Raw genomic sequence first — 8,687 nt, 5'->3', positions numbered from 1 at the left:
GAGAGGTGTCCTAAGTCCCATCCCTGAGAGTGCAGGGGCCTGTGTCAGAGTCCATTATGTCAACCAACAGAAGTGAGCAGGGCTTCTTGCCCCCACTGCTGCTGCGAGAGGGATTGCCAGATCCTGGCTGTCCCCGTGACTTCCCGTCATTCCCAGTCTCAGCGTGCTCAGGAGCTCCACAGAGTTCCACAGACACTGGTGTCATCAGTTTAAGTCCTCCCACTACCACAGGCAACTACATGTGAGAAGGCTTGGGGGAACTTTAAGTACCAGAAGGGCAGCTGTCTTGGTTTTTATAGTTACAAGTAAGGGAATTAGCCCCAGGCTCTCATTCCTGGCTGGCAGGCTTAGGTAGGCTTATCCCAAATGGAGGAGATGGGCTAGGAGTATGCCTTCAAGGATGGGGAGCTCTCAAAAAGGGTGGGCCCAAAGGGGTTCCCAAGAAAGAGGGGGCCTTTTCCCAACAAGACAGAAGGTTATGGCTGCTGGACCTGGGGGGTGATGTTAATGGGGTGGAGTTCTTTATGGGGAAGGGTATGAAGAGCAGAATGAGCGATTTTGCACCAGAAGAGCAGTAGTATTCAGGGAGCTGGATGGTCTGAGGCATGACCATGCTACTTTGCACAGGGAGTTTCTTGGTCAAAAGCATCCACAGAACATTTGCTTTATACATCACTGTTCACGTTGTGCCACAGAGTCCTTTCCAACGCTTTATAACAAACTTGAGGCCTGTAGGAAAAAGCGAAAGAGCCACAGGATGATGTGCTACAGACAGAGGGGCAGAAAACAGAGCAAGAGCACCAACAATTTCCCAGGTCTCTGCAATGGCAAGGAGTTTGCTACATTCACAGCCAGTCTGTACCCCTTTGTTCTCGTGCCAGCATTGTTTCATCTCCTCTCACAAGACAGACTCTCAGTTCTCCTTGTTACCCTTCTCTTTATCTTCTCCAGAACTCTTTTTTGCACGTGAGAGCCCAAATCATATACTGCATTCCAGAGGAAATGTCACCAGAGTTTTTGCAGAATTGCATCAATGCTTCCCTACCTCTAGTATGGAAATAGTATCTAGTATCTCACTAAGACATGTCTTCCTTTTCTGTGAATGGCTGAAGTTTTATTTGCTGTTTATTTCAGTAGCTTTTTGTGCAGCCTATCTCGTTTGACTTTTGGCAAATCTGGCTTTATTCCCATGCATCTTGATCTCTGCACCAGAGCTGTCTTTGCTGACCAACACTGTTTGCTATCTAAAATCTTCTTTGTAGGGGTTTTTCATTTATTTAGGCCTAGAGTGTTTCGCAATACAATTTTTCTCTTGCTTGGAATATACATATTGGATAGTTTTTCTACCTTTGATTTAGATATATTCCAAGCTAAACTTACATTCAAGTCTTTCAGTTCTTTGGTCCAGGTAAATTCACTAATGAGTTTTCTTAGTTTGATAAAGTTTGCCCTTCTAAAGTTGAAAAAAATAATTACCGACCTGTTTCTGTTTGTTATTCTATTTAATATAAATGGAATCAGTTGCTGAGCACTCAGTCCAAAGATATTTTCTATGACCAGCTTTTCTGAGTGTTTTCATTACTTGCTAAGTCAGTGTTGTCTCTTTTTATCTCAGTGACTGCTGCTTGAAGAAATCTGGCAACTATCGTACACATGGCTAGCTGGGCCCAAGTTTATTATTAGCAGCATTTGTTTCCCAAATGGTATCTGCAAAGTTAAACTTGATCATGGCACAATTCCTAGTAGTGTTTCTACAATAACATTTCAGTGACAGACCTCTTCTTGCACCTTTATTTTCTAGCTGCAGACAAGAAAGGCTAAGTTTCAGTGAGGTGTCCAAATTAAAAACAGCCCAAAACAAAATAACAAAGGCTGCAAACAGGTGGTCTGGGATGCTGGAAGTAAAGTTTCCTGTTGATGTACAATGGGGAATTGTATGATGAATTAAATGATGATAAGTTACGTGACAAATGTCTTGTATCTAAATAAACTTCTGATATTATTTGGTGTTTTCCACTTGGCTTGATGAAATGGTTAAACACTGAATTAAAAGGAGTAACGTACTAAGATTAGAAGTGTCTTGGATATTGGCTGACTGATAAAATTCACATGGATCAGGTCTGGCTCCTATTTGGAACAGGAGCAGAGCAGTAAAAGAAAGGTCCACTCTTTGAGCTTGCCCTAGCTGAGGAGACCAAGACAATTTTTTTCTGCCTTAAGGTTGCACTGTACAGCATGGAGTGCCATGAGTGCATGATTCCCCTTCCCACACCCCCAGCCCTATTCCCTGTGGGTACCTAGTGGAGTCTTCTAACCCATTTGCAAGTGGAGACCATTTGGCCCATAGCAATAGTCCTTGCCTGGCAGAATTTGTAAGCTGATAATTAAGTCATGGGAAGAAATGCATTTAAAATTTTCCCAGCTGTTGTACTCACACAAAAGGTACTGAGTTCAAAGCAGCTTGAAGTCTTAACTATAAGAAACATCCAAAGCACTATTCTCCTTCTTAGCCTGTCCTTCTCTCATTGAAATCAGCCTGCTGGTTCACATATTACAGGGCTTCCAGTGGCTTCTGTGGTACCATTCCTGACTTATACTGGCTCACCTAGCCTTAGTCTACTTTTTCTTGAGGTCTAGTCATGGTGATCTGTACACTTTTCTAGCCCTGTCTTATGTCCTGTATTGCTGCATCATGTTTTTAAGCACAGGCCCAATCTGGAGAATACCTGGAGGTAAAATCATGCACCTGTTTCCAGATTTTTAGCTGCTGCAAACTGGTAAATGAATCCAGACCAGTCCACACTGGCCAAGGAAATAGGCCAAAAGTTTGAAGGTAGGAGTTTGAAGGTGAGAGCTGCAGAAGCTGCCTTGGTGCTTGTAATACTGACTTGACTCTGTGGGTGAAGCCAGCAGGACACAGGACAGAAACTTGAGAGTCTGGAGGACAGAATGATAGGCTGTGCAATAGGAAATCAGAGGGAAAAGGAGGGAGCTGTTTTTCATAAAATGCACAGAAAAAAGAACTGGGCATTGAGCTGTGCTTAAAATGGAAAAGGCTTCTCACAGGCTATCCTCTCCTTAAAACAAACAAGAGTACACCAGCAGATGAAGAGCAGTGAGTGCTGGCAGGGTACTATAGGAATGACAGAACTATCTTAAAAAAGCATGTGTTTCATCTTCCCCAAAGCAGCTTATGCCAGCTAGCTGGGCACATGAGGCCAACTGGGTAGGGACCCAGAGCCACAGGCACAAGCACTTCTTGTTCTCTGAGCTCAGAGCCCTGCTGCATTTGGCACCAGGGCTGTGATGCAGCAACAGGCTGCGAGTCAGGGTCTCGTGTAGCACCACAGCCAGGAGGGTTGCTCACTCCAGTGCACCACCTCACCTCTCGCCTTCTCCCAGTCGTCTGCTTGCCAGGTGCCACAGCTGGCTTCCTGTGTGACCACCAGTCCTTTCTGTGCCTCTGAGTTACAGGGAAGGAAGATGTCTGCCACGACCCCTGGTCACAAGCACGGGACAGACGGATCCTGAGAGGTCCATCTCATTCCTCTTGCTGGGGAGAAGGCATCAGCTCTTGCCCCATTCTTACTGCTTTCAGTGCTGTGAAGCTTCAGTTTGGGTTAGCCTTGGAAAGACATAAAGAGGGAGTCATGTCAGTATATTGGCAAGATGGAAGGATGGCGGGGGAAGTGGGAAGCTTATCTTGAGTCCATATGACAGTGTAGTTTAATGGAAACACAGCAACAAATGGAGGGGAGGAAGTTGCAGTTTAACACTGCTCTTGAGCTGGTGAAAACCACTAGCTGCCCAGAATGCATTTGCCATAACTTTGCCACCCCTTTACCCTTCTCCTTCCTGTTGTTTCAAGTGGTTGTGTTTTGATCTATTTCTTTCTCTGCATACACCTGTTGAAGCAGAAGTCTGTTTAGTGCCTGTTGGATGATATATTTCTTGATAAGTTTTGCAGATGCTCTTCTGTGTAGCTACATACCTTGAGGGCTTCATTTTGCTTGGGAAATAGTGCGTCATAACATGCTCACTGCTTTAGAATGCATTGGATTGGGTGTCCCAGCCTACCTCGGTTATGTCTGTAATGCTTCTTGCCATTATACGTTTTGTTCACTTGTATTCTGACGGTTTGTCCTACAGCAACTAATTGGATTTTTCCTATTTCTGGGGCAAGCTTTTGCAAGCTGTCTACTGGCAGAGGGTCTCTGGCAGAAATACCACGCAACCACAGATCAGAGGCTGAACAAGCCACTTGAGGACTGGCACTTACTACAGCCTGTGCAGTCTGGTGCAGTGGATAGCAGTCCCCTAGCACTTGAGGTGAGGGGACTGACAGGAACTCTAAGAACCAGAATTGTGCTGAGATGGTTTTGGAGCATAGCTCCATAGCATATATTGGGCATGTTCTCATGTTGTGGTGCAACGGAGATTGGAATTGGACTGATGGGAGGTAGTAAAGTTAGGAAAGGAATGGAGAATGGATGTTATGGCAGCTGGTATTTCTATAACTTCATTCATCTCCTAAAATCACTAATAAAGGGGGCAGTTCTATTGTCATTTAATTGCAGGACCTGAGGTGTATAATAGACTGCATGGTACAACGCATACACAGAGCCAGATTAGCAAAGTCATCTCGCTTACTGGATTGCAGGGGAGGAAATCACTTTCAGGATGCTGCAACTTTCTGTTCTATTTATTCTGTGTTCTCCACAGTTTGGCTTTTCTCATATACAATGTTTTTTCCTTCCATTTCCTGTAATTTTTCTCTTTGTTTTTCTTCTCTTTTGCAAGCAGGGGTAGAGTTTGGGTGTAACTTTTTCTCAGTTTACTAGTGACTCAGGAGGTACATAGTTTCTTCTGGAACTTAAATATGACTCCATTTTACTTGGATTTATTTTAGTTATTGCTTCATATTTTAAAGTTTCTGTGGCATTTATGTTTGGTTTTGGGAGAGGTTTCTTGTCTCAGGAGAGTTGATTTTGAACTGAAATAGCAAAAAAAAAACTGTTGACTTTATGGTCACATGCATTGTTTCTGCTGGCAGGATCATTCATTTGACTTCCTGTAACATCTTTCTCCAAAGGATTTTTAAGGCTCTTCATTGCTGTCAAATCATTGCTGATTCTCTTTGTGTGCTGTAGAATATATTCCAGAGAACTGAGTACTTATACTTTCCACCAAATAAAATCATCAGTGATGCAGATTAGTTACTAACTTCTTGCTTGCGAGATCATTTTGAAAAAGGCTAGGAACTAAATGATACTCTTTTGCACTACACTAGTGGTTCAAATTGCCATTTGCTTTCTTGAATTTAGGCATATTTAGATAACAATGAACACCCACTTCCATTCCAGTGCCCATCATGGATAGTTACAGCTGCCAGAAGAAATTGAACTGAAAGAACTGTAGAGGAACTAGATTATTACGTTATTTGACCAATGCAGTTAGAATTGGAGATTTTGCAGTTTATTCCAGGTAGATGTGGATTCAGGTATCTTAGACACAATTCTTTGTATTTATAGTAATATATAGAGATATATCAAACCAGGAGCAACTGGTCATCTGTTCACAGCACTATACCTCCCCGGGACAGTGGTTGCAAGTGTGAGTGCTCTACTCTTCCTAGTGTTAGATGCCTTGTGCAAGACTCCCAAGGAATTGATAAGCACATAACTTACTGCCCCCTGTGAAGTCAAATGACTTGCTTTAAGTCGTCACATTTTATCACATAGGAACTGACTTCAGAGGTACGTCAGTAATTTGAGTTGGCCTCTCTGAGCCAGTGGTTTGGTGCTGATAACATATACATGTTCTTTACTCCTTTGTTTTTGAGCTTGCCCAAAAGATCGTGTTATACTGTTATCAATACCAAAGTTAGCTAGCGTGAAATTAGTCCACGTTCATGAACTCATGCACAAAAGATGCAGCTGCATTATACACATCCTGTCTGGAACAGAGACAGGAACAGAATCCGTTTCCTTAAGGTTTCCTCCAGTCCTCTGCAGTGAATAAAGTAGAGTCCTAGCATCTTACACTACAAAAATCTGCTACATCTCCAAAGTCCATTCTGTATCCTAAACAAAGGAGAGGCCTTGCAAATAAAGCATGGCCAAAACAAAATAATGCTGGACTACATAATTTAAGACTGTCATGAAACACATGTGCAAAGGGATTGAAGCAAAGTTGCGTAACCAATCTTCTGGTTTTTCCAAATTTCTGATTGCTTCATTGTGCAACCTCAATGATTTTTTTCAATTGCTTTTGTGCATATCCAGAAGAGAGAGGAGGTACCAGGAAAGAGATACAGCAGCATTAAATAAACTAGTTTTAGAAGGCAGATATATTAGCTGAACAACGGCTTGGCTTTGTGAAGACCAGTGTGCAAAAGGTGAAGACCTGAGGGAAAAGGGAGAATAAGTATCAAGACATTTTCAGCTCACAACAAGACAAATTACTGAACTTTGGTTCCCAGCCCAGAACACACTGAAAGCCTTCTCAGCTGGCTACAAAGTGGAATATTCCCTTAAGACCTGAGAAAATTTCCCTGCTTTTAATCTGTGATTTTATTGCTGATACATATAGGCTATATAAAACTGCTATTGCTAAGAACAGACTCTGCCTCTGGTCATTCCCTGTACTTTTTGAGGCTGACTACAGCAGTGGCAGTGGTACCACCAAAAAAAACCCCAGGAGCTGCACTTTCAATAAAGGACTTTGGGAAAAGATAGGAGAGCATCTTGCTCCAGTATAAGGCTAAAACCATACTACAAGCTCCCTGAAGCCCTGTGTGGAAAAGTTTAGGATTATAAGTAGTTAGAATCATAATGTTTGAAACAGGAAAAGCCCACTAAATTATTAACACCCTCTCCAATTTCTCCTAGCATGATATAGCCCACTGGACAAAACATAACATTGATGCAGCACGTGATTTTAGACAAACGGCTTTTTTTGCATTATCAGTGGCAGAATTTTTTATTAATTTTCTTTTGAAATGTGAATTCTCCATGCCATGCAGTTAGGTGCTGTAGTGTGAGAAGAGGTTTTCCAGGAACCCCATGGCTCTCTCCTGGGTTGTTAGTACAGGGTGCGGCTTCATTTTGCCCCTGGCAGCCGCTCTTCAAAGGGGTAATTCCTCACCTGATGGCTTGTTCGCTTTCACTGGGGCTTGCTGGGGGGGCGGAGGAGGGGAAATCGCCTTTGGAGGTACCCGGAAAAGGGAGAAACCTGCACCTGAAATTGCTGCAGTGGCTTTCGGCTGGCTGGGCTTTTTCCCACCTGGCTAATGGTGACAGGTTTTCTTCAACAGCTGATTGCGAAAGTCCGAGGCTGCTGCGGAAGCGGGAGCGAAGGGCTGGCTGTGACGGCGAGGCCGGTGGCGGGACGCGGGGCCGAGCACCCCGCCACCCGGGGAGTGAAAGGAGGGACAGTCCCTAGGGCTCGGCTGAAGTCAGGGAAAGCTGAGCTGTTCAGCGCCTGTGCGCGGAGAGAACGAGCAGCGTTTTACCTTTCCTCACCTGGGTGAGAGCTAAAAGCTCTCCTCCCCCTGGAAAGGCTTTGATATAAATTAAGGAGGAATTGTGGCAGGCTCAACCAAGATCACATTTATATCTAAACACACAGTGTGCTTCGTTTCACATTTTCTCTTGCAGATGAGGCACAGCTGAAGCAAGCCCTTCTTCCTCAGCCCTATTGTAACCAAAACGGTGCTGGAATAAGAGGCTTGAACTATCAAGAGCCCATCCACAGCAGCCTGAACAGCCCTGGTATGAAGCGCGAGATACCCTTATACTCTCTTTTTTTTTTTTTTGTCTCTGCGGTTTTATTTATTTGATTTAAAGCTAAATATCTTTGCTATAGATAACTGGTAAGTGAATGCCTCTACAATATAAAGCAAAACTAGCTCCTGTAAACTGTTGCATGGACTGAGGGGGTCTTAAGGGTGGTGCCAGGACCCACAGAAGTTGGTACACAGAAAATACTTGTTCCTGAGTTTGCCGGTGTTTCTGCTGTGAGAAATCTTCTCACTGCCCTCTTGCATTATTTCAAATGGGGGAACTTCCAGCTAATTTCACGTAGGGTCTGTGTGTACTTCCAATTTTAAAACCTACCTTGTGTAAGCACTGATGGGAGCAGTTGCCAAGAGCTTTGCTATTCCATGTAAATGACCACATATTCAAAAGTAGAACTAGCTATTGCAATACATCAGCACGCTCTTCTCTGAAAGCAAGGAATTAATTGAACTTCCACAGCGATGGAACCTGCCTGTACAAGCCTTCTTTAAAATGAATAAAATTATAATTGTTTTGAGCTGCTGAGGTGAGATGGCCCAGGGCTTTCTCAGAGGTCCTTATAAACTGCCTGGTAAAAACAACATTGCTGTGCGACGTATTTGATTACCACTGGAGACGTGTGGCAGTGCTTAGTGCTCTACCCCTTCTAGCTATGCGTGGTGCTGAGTAGATGTGAGAGCAGTGGAAGCACTGCTGACGTTAGGCTTATGTGTAGCATTTTAATACACTTCATAAACATAGCCGATACTTAGAACTTCCTGTGCTGAAGGAAAGGAGAGATTAAGAGATTTGCTAGAGACTGCGGCAAGCAATGTCAGGACTGGAGTCTGAATTCAGACGGGTCTCGGCGTTGCCTGCAGAGTAGCCTCCCTCTCCCTCCTTCCCTTC

The sequence above is a fragment of the Apteryx rowi genome, unplaced genomic scaffold (genome assembly GCF_003343035.1).
Source record: "Apteryx rowi isolate R43461 unplaced genomic scaffold, aptRow1 scaffold_413, whole genome shotgun sequence".
NCBI classification, from domain to species: Eukaryota; Metazoa; Chordata; class Aves; order Apterygiformes; family Apterygidae; genus Apteryx; species Apteryx rowi.
Note: the sequence above shows the minus strand (reverse complement) of the source record.